Here is a 16428-nt window from a genome sequence, read left to right as displayed (position 1 = left end):
AAGCTAACCAGTCATTTAAATTGTTTATTATTTGCCTAATATTCCTGTTTCTCATATTTCAAGCTACCTCAAAGAAGTGACAATGTTTAGTTAAAATTATAGGGAGGAGTGGCTAACCAAACACATGAATAAGAAGGAAAATTAAATAATCTGAATATGCCCAATAATCTGAATAGATGCCTAATGGGAGTAAAGACTTTGTTTATTTTTTAAAGATTTTATTTATTTATTCATGAGAGACACAAAGAGGGAGGCAGAGACATAGGCAAAGGGAGAAGTAGGCTCCCTGAGGGGAACCTGACACAGGACTCAATCCCAGGACCCTGGGATCATGACCTAAGCCAAAGGCAGATGCTCAATCACTGAGCCACCCAAGGATCCGTGGAAGTAAAGATTTCATACTAGACTGAATCTTAAGAGATCCAGCTCATGTTCATATTTTAGAGATGAAGCAATTTGAGGAAGGCCAAATCAAAATGTCAAAGCCCTGATCCCTAAAATTTTATCTCAACATTTACAATGTTGGGGGTGAGATGGTGAGGGAGAACATTTTTCACTATAAATGATTTAAAAGTTTCAATTTCTATCTGAATATTTGACTTTATGCACAGACTTTTATCTCAGAATAGAACTAATATATTATTTCTCGTGACATTGTAGTTTTTTCGTTAAATTTTTAAAAAATAAGAATCAAAAGTTAGATGAAAGTAATTCATCTCTACAACCAGATATTTGGCCATTTGTAGTGATGTCATTGTTTTTTTTTTTTTTCCATTAAACTGTTTCAGAGAAAGCATATTCTATTTTAGAATTAACAACATGTTAGGTGGTCTCTAAATGTCTTTCTGAAGATGAACAAAATCAATAAGCAGTAACTCTGGGTTTAGGTTCTGATACTAAGCAGCTTTGTATTTATTCTGGAAAATTAATGGTTGTTAAGGAGAGTGTTTAGCTAATAAACATAGGTTTATTTTGTTAAGGAACTTCTGACCAAAAGGGAAGGGCAGAAGGTGTAGCTCTTTTCAATGTAGAAAAGTAGGAAAAATGGAGATAGTACATGAAAAAGAAAAACCTCAAAAAAAAAAAAAAGAAAAGAAAAGAAAGAAAGAAAGAAAGAAGAAAGAAGAAAGAAAGAAGAAAGAAAGAAAGAAAGAAAGAAAGAAAGAAAGAAAGAAAGAAAGAAAGAAAGAAAGAAAAAGAAGAAAGAAAGAAAGAAAGAAAGAAAGAAAGAAAGAAAGAAAGAAAGAAAGAAAGAAAAACTTCTGTGTGTGGGTGGGACAGCCTTGCTGATTCACATGGATTAAAAGGGTATTTGAAGGCAGTGGTTTTGAGCCAAAGCACTACCACTTAATCTTTTTGTGAATTTAGAAATAATCACCACTCCAAAGTTCAGTTTCCTTTCCTACAAAACAGGGAAATAGTACATATCTGCCAATGTTGTAAAGATAAAAATAAATATTTTGGCAGTATTGCAAACCACAAAATATATGGATGTTTGTTGTAGTGATTTTTGTTGTTATTGCTACTATTATTATAAATTACACAATAGTGATATTTTTTTCTTGAGGTAGTTTTGTGCAAAATGCATCCAATTTGGAGCTGTGCCTTATTGTGCACTGGAGCTCGGAATGAATGCTACCAAGTCATTCAAATGGATTGAGGAACAAATTTTATTGGCAAAAGTCATAATGGATGTGATCACCAGAAAGAAAGGCACAATTTGGCCAATACTTCCCCTTATATACCGCAATACCGTAGAGAGGCATGCTAGTGCCAGAGTATTATCCTGGACACACAATGTAGGTTTAGCATTCAGGGGAAGGACCCTGCCCCGCTCTTCATAAAGAGCCTTTTTGGTGGATTTTGTGGTCAACATATACAGGACTGGTAGAGGAAAATCAGCTGCCCATATGCTCTGAACTTGGTGCCCATGCAAAGCTAGATTTAGGCAAGCTACTTTTTGAGGGAGAGGAAGGAAGGGTAAAAAGCAGTGTTACAATAAAGAGAATTGTGTGAAGTTTAATTTAGAAAGAGATCCCCACCTGAATTATATGCTGTTGGAAAAGGCCCCTCTCTCACCCTCAAAAAAAACTAAAGAGAATACAACTAAGGGTCTGGATCTGCAGACTTGAGGGTGTGGGCACTCAGAACTGGACACTTAATTTGTGGGGCCCAGAGCAAAACTAAAATGCAGGCCCATTGTTCAAAAATTACTAATTTTTGGATGACTACTGGAGAGAATTAAACAATGTGTACAGCCCTCATTAAGACTCAGTGTGCCTTTACAAGTTGGTTCTGCCTTTATAGCTGGCTGCATAGGTCCTTTACTAAAAATAAGAAGATCAGTGCTCCCACACACTGAATGCTGGATGTTAAGAAACTTCTTTTTTCCTTTTCTTTCTATTTTTTTTAATTTGACTATAATTGACACACAATATTACATTAGTTTCAGGTGTACAACATAGTGATTTCACAACTCTATACAGTATGCCATGCTCATAAGTGTAGCTCCCATCTGTCACCATATAAGGCTGTTATAATACCATTGACTATATTCCTTATTGTATGACTTTTATTCCCATGACTTATTAAATCCATAATTGGAAGTCTTTATCTTTTTACTAATTGGCTGTTACCTTTATTTTCCAGATAGGAAATTGAAAGAATATTTTCAGGTGTATATGACCAACCCAAGGGCCCCCAAAAACATTTAAGATAATCTTCAAGTGAGGTTCAAAGTCAGAAAAGTCCCACATATTTCATCAGAATGATTAAAATAAGCTTTTAATCCCTACAATCTTGAACAAGAATAACAAAAGATCACCAAACACCCAAGAAAAAGATTTAATATGGAAAGAGAAACCAAAACAGAAGAAACATGACTTATCAGTGAAAAGTATACAGAGACAGGAAATCTCAACAGAAAATTATCATAAAAATTTTCCAGATTAAAAGATGATATTACATCTATGAAAAAAAGAACAAGCTATTACGAGAAAGAACATTTAAGGGGAAAAAGATATCTTAAAACATGATAAAATAAATGAAAAAAGTTTGGGAAAATAAAGTTGAGGAAAATCTCACAGAAAGTAAAGCAGCAGGACAAAGAGATGGCTATAAGAAGAGAAAAAAAAAAAAATTACATAATTAGTCCAGGAGGCCCAGCATCCAAATAATAGATAGAACAGAGAAAATGGAGGAAATCAACAATTAAATAGTTGAAAAATTAACCAAAACTGAAGAAATGCAAGCTGAAAGTTTCCAGCAAATTCCCAGTTGAATGAAAATAGACTCATCAAAGCACATCACTGTGAAATTTCAGAATACTGGATAAGGAGAAAAATGTATAGAAGGGGATATGGAACTGGTCAAAAAATAGAATGAGTTTGATATTCTTAATAGAAGAGAAACATCTCCAAAATTACGAAGGGAAATGTTTCCAACCTAGTGTTGGAAGTGTTGTAGGCCCTGCTGAAATGTCAACTAAATATGAGGATGGAATAAAAACATATTAAAGTATGAGCTATCTCAAAAAAAAATTATCTCCCTTTCATACTTTTGCTCAGCAAGCTACTGAAAAAAGTCCTCAAAATAAAGAGAGTAAATTAAATTGAAAAGGGAAATATGGGAAAAAGAAGGAAGATCCTAGGATGAGAAAAAATTACAAAAAATATCTGATACTCATCAAAAAAATCTGTAAAAAAGCAATGGAAGTGTAATTTATTTTCTTAATTAGAAATCCTATAGTATTCTGCTGTTAAATATAATTTTTGTTGGTTTCTCTTTCCATAAGAAATCTTTTCCCTGGGTATTAGAGGTCTTTGTTGTTTATTCTTGTTCAAGCTGTGGGGATTAAAAGTTTATTTTACTTGCTCTGAGCACACATATGGGATTTTTCTAACTTTGAACTTCACTTGAGGAGGTTTTTTTTAAAGATTTTATTTTTAAGTAATTTTTATGCCCAACATGGGGCTCCTATTTACAACCCCAAGATTAAGAGTCACATTCTCCACCAACCAAGTCAGCCAGGCACCCCCACTTGAAGATTATCTTAAATGTTTTTGGGGACCTTGGGGCTGGTCATATACACTGGAAAGAAAGAAAGAAAGAAGAAAGAAAGAAAGAAAGAAAGAAAGAAAGAAAGAAAGAAAGAAAGAAAGAAAGAAAGAAAAAGAAAGAAAGAAAGAAAAAGAAAGAAAGAAAAAGAAAGAAAGAAAGAAAGAAAGAAAGAAAGAAAGAAAGAAAGAAAAAAAGAAAGAAAGAAAGAAAGAAAGAAAGAAGAAAGGAAGGAAGGAAGGAAGGAAGGAAAGAAAGAAAGAAAGAAAGAAAGAAAGAAAGAAAGAAAGAGAAAGAAAGAAAAGAAAGAAATCACATATATATTATCAGATAACTGGTGACTTTACTAAAATATTTTGTTTCTTTTAATAGTTTTTTTAAATTGACTTTCCAGGATTTTCTATGTAGAAAATCACACAAATTGCAACTACTGATGATTTTTTTGTTTTGTTTTTCCCTTTCCAATATTATTTCTTTCATTTAAGTTCTTGTTTTATCACATTTGGCCCGCATTTTTATGTAATAATCATGGTACTTAATTTCAAACAACAGGATAAACCAGACTCTGGTTAATTTTGGCAAAACAAAACAAAAAAATAAATAGTTCAAGGAAAACTAAAGAGCCATATTTGGAAAAAAAAAAGTGTGATATTAGTAGAGGAAAAAGCAAATAGTTTAATGAAGAATAGAGAAACAAAAGGAGACACACTTGTACATGAGAATATATATGATATTTCAGATTAGTGAAGGAGAGAAAGATACTCTAACAAATTAGAGGCCAATGCGTTATCCATTTTGATAGGTATATTTAGATCCCTATCACACACATCATATTAAATGACAAATTCCAAATTGATTAGAATTATAAAGATAAAACTATAAATTGTGTAAAAGCTATAGAAGAATTTACAAATTGTTTTAGGAATAGAAAAGGACTTTAGAAATACAGAAAACAACTGACATTTTTTACTATATGAAATTTTAAAGAAATTTTATACATGACGAAAGACACCACAAAATAAAAACAAAATTCAGATTAGGAGAAAATATGTACAGTGTATCATCTATAAAGAGTTAATATCCTTAATATTAAAAGAGAACCAATAAATCAGTACCAAAGATAAAGAGCCCACTTAAAAAAAGAGTGGCATGGGATGTATTTTGGGGCAATATATAAATGAGTTAGGATTAGTCTTAAAAATCTGGGTAAGAAAGTAGAGTTTATTGCACTTTCTTAGCTTTCTTTGCATAGCTCCAAACAACAAAGATCTCAGTTCACAGCTTCTGCAATGCATTTCTTCATAGACCAGAAATAAAAAGGACGGATAGAGCCATCAGCAAAGCCAATGGCACAGAGATAGCCTGAAAAGCAAGTTCATTCTGATCAGGGGGTTTTAGAGGCACTAGCTATATAAGTTCTTTGAAATCTAAGTGTTTTCCAGAACTTTGAGGGGATGAATTATGTTCTCCATCTGTTGGTAGCCCAGCCAGGCTCCTAAGCCAAAGGAGAAGAGTTCTACTGTCTTAGGATGTTTTGAAAAAACATTTTTAGAAATGCTGGTCCCTAATGCAAGCTGGTGTAGCCACTCTGGAAAACAGTGTGGAGGTTCCCCAAAAAGTTGAAAATAGAGCTACACTATGAGCCAGCAATTGCACTACTAGGCATTTACTGCAAAGATTAAAAATGTGATCTGAAAGGGCATCTGCACTCCAGTGTTTATAGCAGCAATGTCCACAATAGCCACACAATGGAAAGAGCTCAGATGTCCATTGACAGATGAGTGGATAAAGAGGATGTGGTATATATACACATATTCAGCCATCAAATAAAAAAAAAAGAAAAGAAAAAAAGAAAGAAATCTTGCCATTTGCAACAATGTGAATGGAATTAGAAGGTATTATGCTAAGTGAAATAAGTCAGTCAGAGAAAGACAACTATCATATAATCTCACTCATATATGGAATTTAAGAAAAAAACAGGATCATAGGGGAAGGCAGGGGAAAATAAAACAAGAACAAAATCAGAGAAGAAGATAAACCATAAGAGACTCTTAGTCTTGGGAAACAAACTGAGGGTTGCTGGAGGAGAGGGAAGTGGGGAGATGGGATTAATGGGTGGTGGGCATTAAGGAGGACACGTGATGTAATGAGCACTGGGTGTTATATGCAACTGATGAATCACTGAACTCTACCTGTGAAACTAATAATGCACTATATGTTAATTAATTGAATTTAAGTTAAAAAAAAAAAAAGAAATTCTGGCCCCTTTGCTGTTGAAGCAAATAAACGGGGGAGGCCAGGGCAATGGTGTGCGTCTGAGTGAGCGTGCCCCAACACACTGGCAAAGAGAATCTGGAGAGGTTTGCCACAATGGTGGAGCTGGGTAGAATGGTCAAAATCCTTGCTGCGGTACCTGGAAGACAGCGCCGCTGACCTCTATGCCATGGTGATATCCTCTGCAGGGAGGGCGTCAACACGCTGGGCAGAGATAGCTCCAGGATTGGCAGGGCCCAGAGCAGAACGTATGTGTGAACTCCCTGTTCAAAAAGCAGGAAGAAGCTCTGTCACAATTACTGAACTATAAAGCTGTTTACCTTCCTTCTGTGGTCTCTCTCTTGACTTCTGTCTTTTTTATTTGTTATGTAATGCTGTAAGTAGAGAAAACAATTTTTAATTATTAGAAAGAATTTTCCTGTTTATCTTTATATTGTTCAGTACCAGATTAGATGCAAATAGGCAGTCACTGAAATTACACAATTCATATGTCATAGTTGATACATATATCTGTTTTTGGTTCTTACTAAGTGAAAAATGTTGCACAAAAGTAATTCTGTGAGAAGTAAGGAAGAAATGAAAGGAAAAGGACCTAAGGAACACCCTCTCTTCCTGCTACGTCATGTTCAGTGTAAGTGGCAGATGAGGACAGATACATTACATGTATTGATTTCTTTCACCCAGCATTTATTAAATGAAGATTATTTTATAGTAATCTATCAAATTTAAAAGATTATAATGTACATATAATAAATATATAGTACATCTCAATATTTAATTATTTTCCTGGATACCTATGAGTCAAGAGATCTTAAAGAAACATATTAAGTTACCCTCAAAAGTTACTCATGAGTAGAGTTAAATATACTCATGAATGATTTCATGTCACATAGATGAGAGTACTAAAAAAAACACAGACACTTGTAGGTACATATGCACACACATGCACAGACACATTCATGTACTTACTTAATTTTTTCTCCAAAACTAAAAATGAATGCATTTTGAAAGACTAATTTAAATTCCTCCTAGATTGGCAAGGCCAAAATTCATCTTCTGTTTACAACCATTATGTACACTATCTATAAAATGCTATCATTTCTTTATGAAATATTTTGTTTTCTCTAAAGATTATATAACATAATAGGACTTCAGAAACTACAAAGCTACCATCTTAAAGTTAAGCAAGCATTTCACTTTGGAATATTATCAGAAATCGCTCTATGGGGCAGCCCGGGTGGCTCAGCGGTTTAGCACTGCCTTCAGCCCACGGCCTGATCCTGGAGACCCAGGATAGAGTTCCACATCGGGCTCCTTGCATGGAGCCTGCTTCTCCCTCTGCCTGTGTCTCTGCCTCTCTCTCTCTCTCTGTGTCTCTCATTAATAAATAAAGAAAATTAAAAAAAAAAAAAGAAATAAATCACTCTATGAATATATAGCAAAAAAAAAAATTTAGCCCCATCTAACTTTATTTATTTTTCAAGATTTTATTTATTTATTTTATTTAAGTTATCTCTCCACCCAATGTGGGGCTGAAACTCACAACCCCGAGATCAAGAGTTACATGCTCCACCAACTGAGACAGCAAGACACTCTAGCCCCTAACTCACTTTAAAAGCGATAGCAGGGGGATCCCTGGGTGGCACAGTGGTTTGGCTCCTGCCTTCGGCCCAGGGAGTGATCCTGGAGTCCCGGAATCGAGTCCCACGTCGGGCTCCCTGCGTGGAGTCTGCTTCTCCCTCTGCCTGTGTCTCTGCCTCTTTCTCTCTCTCTCTCTCTCTCTCTCTCTCTGTGTGTGTCTCTCATGAATAAATAAATAAAATCTTAATAAATAAATAAATAAATAAATAAATAAATAAATAAATAAATGTGATAGTATTTGGCAATTCTGGAGTACTTTCAAATAACTGATTATGCCCACGTGTGACCCTGCACTACCTATGTTTCTTATTTCAACAAAGCCTTTATCTTTGAAGTGGAGTAATGTGAGATCAGATATCATTGCTCCTCAAGGAACTGAAATTCTAGACAACTGTCCTGTCCAGTTTCACTTCTCTGTAATCAACTCAAGTTTACAAACTGGGAGAAAGGGTAACATCTATACACAAAGGAGGAGAAAGGTAGAAGAGAAGATAAACTCTTGCCAATTACCAAAGAACATCATCAGTGGAATTTACTTTTTTCTATAATTTCAGCTATTCCCCTGACTGTATACATTTCTGTTAGAATGAGTACTGGACTGGGTTAGCATCTCTACACTCTGTTATTGTGTCTTGATACCTGTAGCCAAATGTTTCTCTAGAATTTAAATTTCCTCAACATTATACCATATTATGGTGATTTCATCCCATTGGAACACAGCTTTTAGTATTATTTCTTGTTCTCTATTTAATATCTATTGGTCTGAATTATAATCTAATGATACAAAACAATTTTAAAACAATTTGCCTATTTTGCTTGCAGGAAATAGTATTCAGAAATTTTTAATTAACAAAACAGTAGTGACCTCTTGAAATGGAAGCACATGATATTTCCTTAAAATACATAAATTCATTTTAAATCACACACATGCACTCACATCTATATATCTAGATATGGATATCTAGGTATACATGCACCCATATAGGTATGCACATAACATATATATTCATATATAGTATTAAAACTCATACATATGACAAAATTTTCAGTTTGAGTCTGCAACCCCAAAAATGTAATTGGAAAAGTCAGAAAGGCTGAAAGTATAAATTCTTTATGAAAAAGTAAATTTTTTAAAAAAGTGAAATTTAAGGTGTATTATGCTTTAAAATATGAAGCTATATGTACAACTTATAAATTACCAGAACTTTTTTGGGTGTGAACTGACTAGTGTTGTTAAAATAGCAATATAATCCTGTTAAATAGCAGTAGTTGTTCCATTCAACTCTAATTTTCCCAGCCAAGGATCAAACCTGACCTTATTTCAATTCCTCTCATTCTCAAATCAAACTGTATACCAAAAAAAAAAAAAAAAAGGCAAAACAAAAAATTCACTGTAGTTTGAAAGCTGCATGTTAGTGAAGCAGTGATCGATTTTTAAAAGTATTTTACTAGAAAATAATTGTAAACCACTTAAAATAAAGATGTCTCAAAATATAGCCAATGCAGGTAAGTATAGTTTTAACACTGTAATCAATTGTAGTTAATTTGACCTAAAAATCAGGGGGTATACAGTGCTCTCCTTTAAAACTTCTATATTGTATTCACATCAGCATTGCCTTCAAAATTTTTTTATGACTTCAGATTTTGTGCAGTTGTTTTTCTTAGGCTTTTTGTATCTTTAAACATTTGTTATGGAATATTTTGGAACAATTTTCCAGGGGATTCTTGTGAAAATAAGCTTAAAGGACATGAGTCTCCAATTTTCAAGGTGTTTTCTTTTTCCCTTTGGAGAGATTCCTTCTGCCATTACCAGCTATAATTATCCAGCCTTCATAATTTGCTTTTTCTTACAAGCACCCCTTTTAACATAGTTCTTTCATGCATACCATTGAATTTATGAGCCTATAGTCTAATACAGAAGAGAAATTAATCAATGGAAATACAATTTTAAGACTCGTAATGCCTCAAAGTTGTTCTGATTTCAAATAAAACCGTTGAGGAACTCTGAAATTAAGATGCCAACATCTTTTCAAGAAAATGACCAGTTTGTTGAACATGGGTTAACTCAGAAAATTGACAGCTGTTTGATTCACAGGCGACCCCAGGAGAGAGCAGTAAAATGTGATCCAGAGCCAGACCCAGAACAGACATTTGCTGATGCAGTTCCACCTATAGGGGTCAGTGATACCCTAATAGTAGATCACTAGCTTACGGTAGACTCACAGATGATTTTTTTTTTTTTTTGCAATTGTGTGTCCATTAGTTTGTCAGCACATTACCTTATCCCTTAGATGATGGCTTTAAAACCTAATTGCACATCACCATCAATTCTGGAAATGTCTCCAAAATGCAGTTTTACAGTACCATCCAATTCAGTCCACTGAATCAGAATATTTGGGAGGAAAACCTATAAGCCTTTTCCTTCTGCCCATGTCTCTCCCCCTTTCTCTCTCCATTTCCCTCTTTCCCACCCTACTTTACTCCCTCCATCCATCGTACTCCCTTCAGGCATATTATAAGAACAAAGACCATTGGTGCAAGATAGAAGAGAGAAATAAAGAAGAAGAAACCAGTGTCAAAAAATCTTAAGTGAACAAAAGCAAATACTCAAATAGCTCCAAGCCTTCTTTTTCAAGTGAAAAACATGATGGCTTACCTAGCTCATTTGAAAACTATTCAAAAACACATCTAAGATCAGAAAAGGCAGCCCCCATTTTATGCCTTTTAAAATACATTTCTTTCAAGACTGGTCCCATTTTCATTTTCCTATAGTATGTTATTAAAAACTTCTGGAGATGCTCAGCTAAAGGCCGAGTCTGATCATTGGCTTGTCTATTTATGTTCCTATAATATGAATTCCTTAAAGGAAATTTAACAATACCAAGTAATTTTGTTCAATTTACCCTGCCTCTTAATTGCTTCCACTGCCTAAACACCTCTTCCTACCTTATTCATCTCTTAAATTCCTATTTGTCCTTCTAAATGAAACTGGTACATTCCATAGATAATTTAATTACTGAGTGTCTATTTCCTACCAAGAATTGTGATTGCACAGAAAATACAAGTGGAATTAGGCTTTGTCCCTTCACCAAGGATATTACTGTCTAGCTGTTGAGAGTGATAAGTAAATAAACAATTACAGCAGGTATGATAAGAATGATGCTGAGAACACCTTGCTAACATGGCAAAGCAACATATTAATTGAACTAGAAGGCCACACTAAGGTGAAGCTAATATAACATGTGTCTGTGCTCTGTTCTTGAACCTCTCCTCTTAATATTTTTATAATTTGAATGGAAACATAAGAAATATTCTAAGACTTGAGGAAAAGAAACACAGCAGGTGGGAAATTTAGTATGTTAAAGAGTTGAACCAAGATTGAAGCTAATGTCAACAGTCTAGGTTGATCATCCAAAATCAATGTAATCAAATTGAACAAGGGAAAAATATAGTATGGGATGGCAGACACCTGTCTAGATAATGTTTTTTAACAAAAGACACACAGATTTAAGAAAATAATTTATATAAGACATCATTGTCATATGGCTAATATTATGCCATTTATTTAAAGTTCAAAAATGTACAGAATTAAAGAATTTACATATAAGAAAAGCAAAGGAATGATAAGCATATTCAGAATAGTGGTTACCTAAGGGAGAGGGGGCATGTGGAGCGATGCAAATGGGGTGTATCAGAGCATGTGCACGTGTGTGTGTGTGTGTGCGTGTGTGTGTGTATTATTCCGAAGTTAAATTTGAAAATAATAAATTCTTTGGTGTTCCTGGGTGGCTCAGTTGGTTGAGCATCCGACTCTTGGTTTTGGCTCGGGTCAAGATCTCAGGATTATGAGATGGAGCCCTGTGTCAGGCTCCCCACTCAGCAAGGAGACTGCTTAAAGATTCTATCTCTCCTTCTCTCTCCTCCATCTCCAAAAACAAGTAAATAAATAATTTTTTAAAGAAAGAAAAGAAAAACTTAAATAGACAATAATTGTATCCATTTGACTAGGAAAGTAGAATCACTAGGAGGCAAAAGTATATAATTTGCTACAGAGAATTGTGCAATTGTGGGAGCTAGTTAAGCACCTTCTGTGTGATGATTGTCACTGCTTCTAATGCTGAAGCATGAAGTCCACTAGGTAGGCAGTTGGGAAAGGAAGGTTGATGTAAAGTGGAGGAGACCAAGAGAAAATTGGAACCCACAAGCACAAACCAGAACCCCAAGAGGGCAGAGAAACCATGCTCCTTTTTTTTGCCTCGGACCTTGTTAACAGGGATATACTGTAAAATTTCAGGAGTCCTTTGTCAGAACTAAAAAACACACCTGACTCAGGAGTAAAAGAAGCCGAAGTTGGATCTAGGGCAAACTAGAGCAGTTGCAGACTCAGATGCTTCTTCACCCTGAGGAAGTGATTCAGCAGATAGGAAACAATATGCGTGAGCTACAAAAGAGCTGTTGCTTCCTCTCTGCCTTTCCAATCTCCCAAGTATCTCCCCTGTGACTCACCCTAGCATACAAGAAAGGAAATGGAAAATGTAGTTTAGTATAGCTGAAATAGTAGTGACAAACTGTTGACATACCAGACTATTCTAAAAGAATGCATATCAACTGTGTACTGTATTTGGCAGACAGTATCTACATTCAGTTCTGAATATTGCGTTTTAAGAGGGTCTTGGAGAAAATGAAATGTGATCTGAGGATTTACTCATAATATTTACATGAGGAAGGTTCTGATGATTCTTAAGATTTTTAAAGAGTTCTCATGGAAGAGGTAATAAGTTTTTTGGTTTGCTATAGATAATCAGCAATTAAAATGTCACAGGAAGGTAGACTTTTGGTTTAATTTATAAGCTAGAAATTGGGGTGACTTGGTGGCTCAGTCGGTTAAGCTTCCAACTCTTGATTTTCAGCTCAGATCATGATCTCAGGGTTGTAAGATCCAGCTCTGAGTGGGGCTCTGTGCTGGGCATGGAGCCTGCTTGAGAATCTCTCTCTCTCTCTCTCTCTTTCTCTCTCTCTTTCTCTCCCTCTGCCCCTGCCCACCCTCCTCCAAAAAAAGTAATAAAATCTAAAAAAAAAGCTAAAAATCCCTTTAGACTGCAAGCTCTACAAAGGCAGGAAATTGTGTGTGTGCATGTGCACATGCTTTTAAATTCCAATGCTCAGTATTCATTTGCATATGTGTAAAGCGATAAAAAATGTTTCTTGGATTAGTCAATTAGTTAGTGGACAACTAGGACAATTTTATAACAAATAGAATTGAACTAGCTAACTGTGAAATAGACTATGTACATATTACATAATTCCATTTTATCACAGCAAAGTAAACACGCCATCTCTTCATAAGCATATGTTCTTTCAAGGTTGTAAAAATTCAGATAACAGGAAAGTTTAAAAACATAAGAAATCTTCATAAAAGAGTCATAAAATCCCAGATCTTTGAGAAATTACAGTTTAGTAAAATCATAAAAATAGCACAATGACTAAAAATATTTTATACTTCCTTGGGCAGCTTGGATGTGTCTACTGAATTATAAAACTAGGTGGAGGGTAAATAAAGGTTTCCATTTTCTCCGGTAGTAATATCTTTTAGTTCCACATGCAATAATAGAAAAAAAGTGATTTCATTTTTCATTTACTTTCAGTGGCTTAGAAGTCACCAATCATTTGAATGTGACTAGTTCTGCTTCACAGATTAAAACACTGAAGAGACAAAATAGTGTTCACTTGGGGATGTTTATGGTTTTGCATATAGGTAACTGGCATCCTTTGAGCAATATATATATAAATACATATTCACCAATATTTCCATCACGAGGAGCCTATCTCCTTCACAGTGACCTACGGATGCAATAAGAATACCAATCAATTCTTTTTAAAACTCAAGGATTTTGAAATGTTTTGCATTGTTTTATGAATTAGTCCCTTTTTTTCTACTTTTGATTTTGTAGGGAAGGGGAAAAATTCCCTTTCAGCTGGTTTAGTAATTAGATTGACCTGAGACTGATCAGCAGGAGAAAAAAAGTTTTACTATGTGTGCGCAGAGGTCCAATGATGAAATTGACACCCAAAGACGTGACCAAGGCAGGCAGCTTTTATATATTTTAGACAAAGAGACAATAAATTTGGGAGGGCTTGGCGTACCTGGGTGGCTCAGTGGTTGAGCATCAGCCTTTGGCTCAGGGTGTGATCCTGGGGTCCTGGGATCAAGTCCCGCATCAGGTCCTGCGCAGGGAGCCTGCTTCTCCCTCTGCCTATGTCTCTGTCTTTCTCTGTGTGTCTCTCGTGAGTAAATAAATAACATTTTTAAAAATAATTGGGTAGTACTTGACAGTATAAAGGAAACAATGTGGGAGTTTTCATTAGTAAGAAATTCTAAGTGGAATTTGGACTGAGGTAGTAGACTAGTAAAAAGTAACAGTTTGTTTCTACAGCTTTCTCTGTTTTAAACTCCCTATCTTTGGTGATAAGGATCTCAATTTCCTGCTTAGTACATGGAGGGTACCTTTCATATGAGACATTTATTTTTTCAGGAGGGGACAGAGGAGGGTCTGAATGTCCTTATGCTGGCTACTCCTCAGGTAGCTTTGATTCAAAATAATCTATATGCTATTGTGGATATTTGGGGGCAGACTAGCTTTGGCCTTTACAGTTTTATCTTGTTAAATTTTGTAATTCAAATGTCAGTATACTGACTTAGAAACTGTACTGTAGGGCAGCCCCGGTGGCTCAGTGGTTTAGCGCCACCTTCGGCCCAGGGCCTGATCCTGGAGACCCGGGATTGAGTCCCACGTTGGGCTCCCTGCATGGAGCCTGCTTCTCCCTCTGTCTGTGTCTCTGCCTCTCTGTGTGTGTGTGTCTCTTGTGAATAAATAAACAAAATCTTTAATTAAAAAAAAAAGAAACTGTACTGTAGATAAAGATGTCTCCACAGTATCTACCATGCTCGCTGGCCTTCCGCAGTCATACAAACCATCTTGCTCTTGGTTTATAATCCAAAGGCACTCTGCCCAGTACCTCAAACATAAATTTTTAAATTAAAATACATGGCAGAAATTCCTCTTCAAAGTACTTCCTCAACAGTAATGCCCAAAATAAATTAGTAATACTCTATTTTTTATAAACATAGCAATGTGAATTTAACTTACATTAAAAACGAAATTCTCCTTTTAAAACTTTCCATATCCCTTTTTTAAAACTATTGTGGTTTTCTTATTTTTAAAACTTAAGTGATTAGAAATTGAGCAAATTTCACTCTGGAAAGTATTATCTGTACAGACAAGACCTTCTCTTGGCTTCTATTTACTTTTCTCTTTTATCCCTGGGTCCTGCTTCCATCATATTTCCCACCTCACCACCTAAGCACTTTGCAGGATATTTGTTCTTAAATATATATATAATCCCTAGAAGGGTAGATGAATATGCCACTCTTAAATATGCCACTTTAACATAAGGATTATTTGAGCTGAAGGTAACTTGAGAAGAAGTAGATATAAGAAAAGTTCTCCACCTTCCCTCTCTTTGACTAAAAGCAGGACGTCAATTTATAAAGGTGTCCCCTCTCCTTTTGTACCAGGAAGAAAAGATGTTAACCCCAGGGAACAACTTGAAAGCCTCATTAGCCTGAAGACAGCACCAGAGGGATCAGCATAACGAATCTTGCTGTAACTAGGTCTTATCTACCATTAGTTTGCCCATATGTTTGCCTTCCCACAATTTGTGCCCCAGAAGCTCAAAGTCTTTTTCTTTTGTCTTGTCACTTCTCCAAAATTTTATTGGCTATTTTGTTAAGATGCTATGTAAATTAAATTTCTAACCACCCCTTTCAAGTCACTCATCACTGGATGTTCCGTAAGTATGCACAATGCACGGGTTAATAAACTTCTGTTTCTTTCTCTCTTTTGTTAGTCTAATTGATGGGGCCCCAGTCAATGAAACTAAGACAGGAGAGGGAAAATAGTTTTCATCCCCTATGTTGGCACATCTGGGACGTATTGAAGGTTCCATTGCAGACCACCATGATAAAGCAAGTAAATGAATTCTTTTTGGTTTCCCAGTGCATATAAAATTATGTTTATACAATACAGTATCTACTAAGTGTACAATGGTATTATATTTTTTAAAAAGTATATACTTAATTTAAAAATACTCTATTGTGAAGAAAAATGCTAACCATTACCTGAGTTTTCAGGGAGTCATAATCAGTAATCACAGATCATTATAACAAATATTATAATAGTGAAAAAATGGAATATGAGAATTACCAAAATGTGACACAGAGACCTGAAGTGAGCCAATGCTGTTGGATAGATTTGCTTGATGTTTCCACAAACCTTCAATTTATAAAAACTGCAATATCTGCAAAACACAATAAAGTGAAGTCCAATAAAACAAGATAAAACAGTACTCTGAGAATTGTATTTTGGGAGCATAGATGTCTTGGATTTAACTAAATGA

Source organism: Vulpes vulpes, chromosome 4, assembly GCF_048418805.1.
Source record: "Vulpes vulpes isolate BD-2025 chromosome 4, VulVul3, whole genome shotgun sequence".
NCBI classification, from domain to species: Eukaryota; Metazoa; Chordata; class Mammalia; order Carnivora; family Canidae; genus Vulpes; species Vulpes vulpes.
This window is presented reverse-complemented; position numbering follows the sequence as displayed.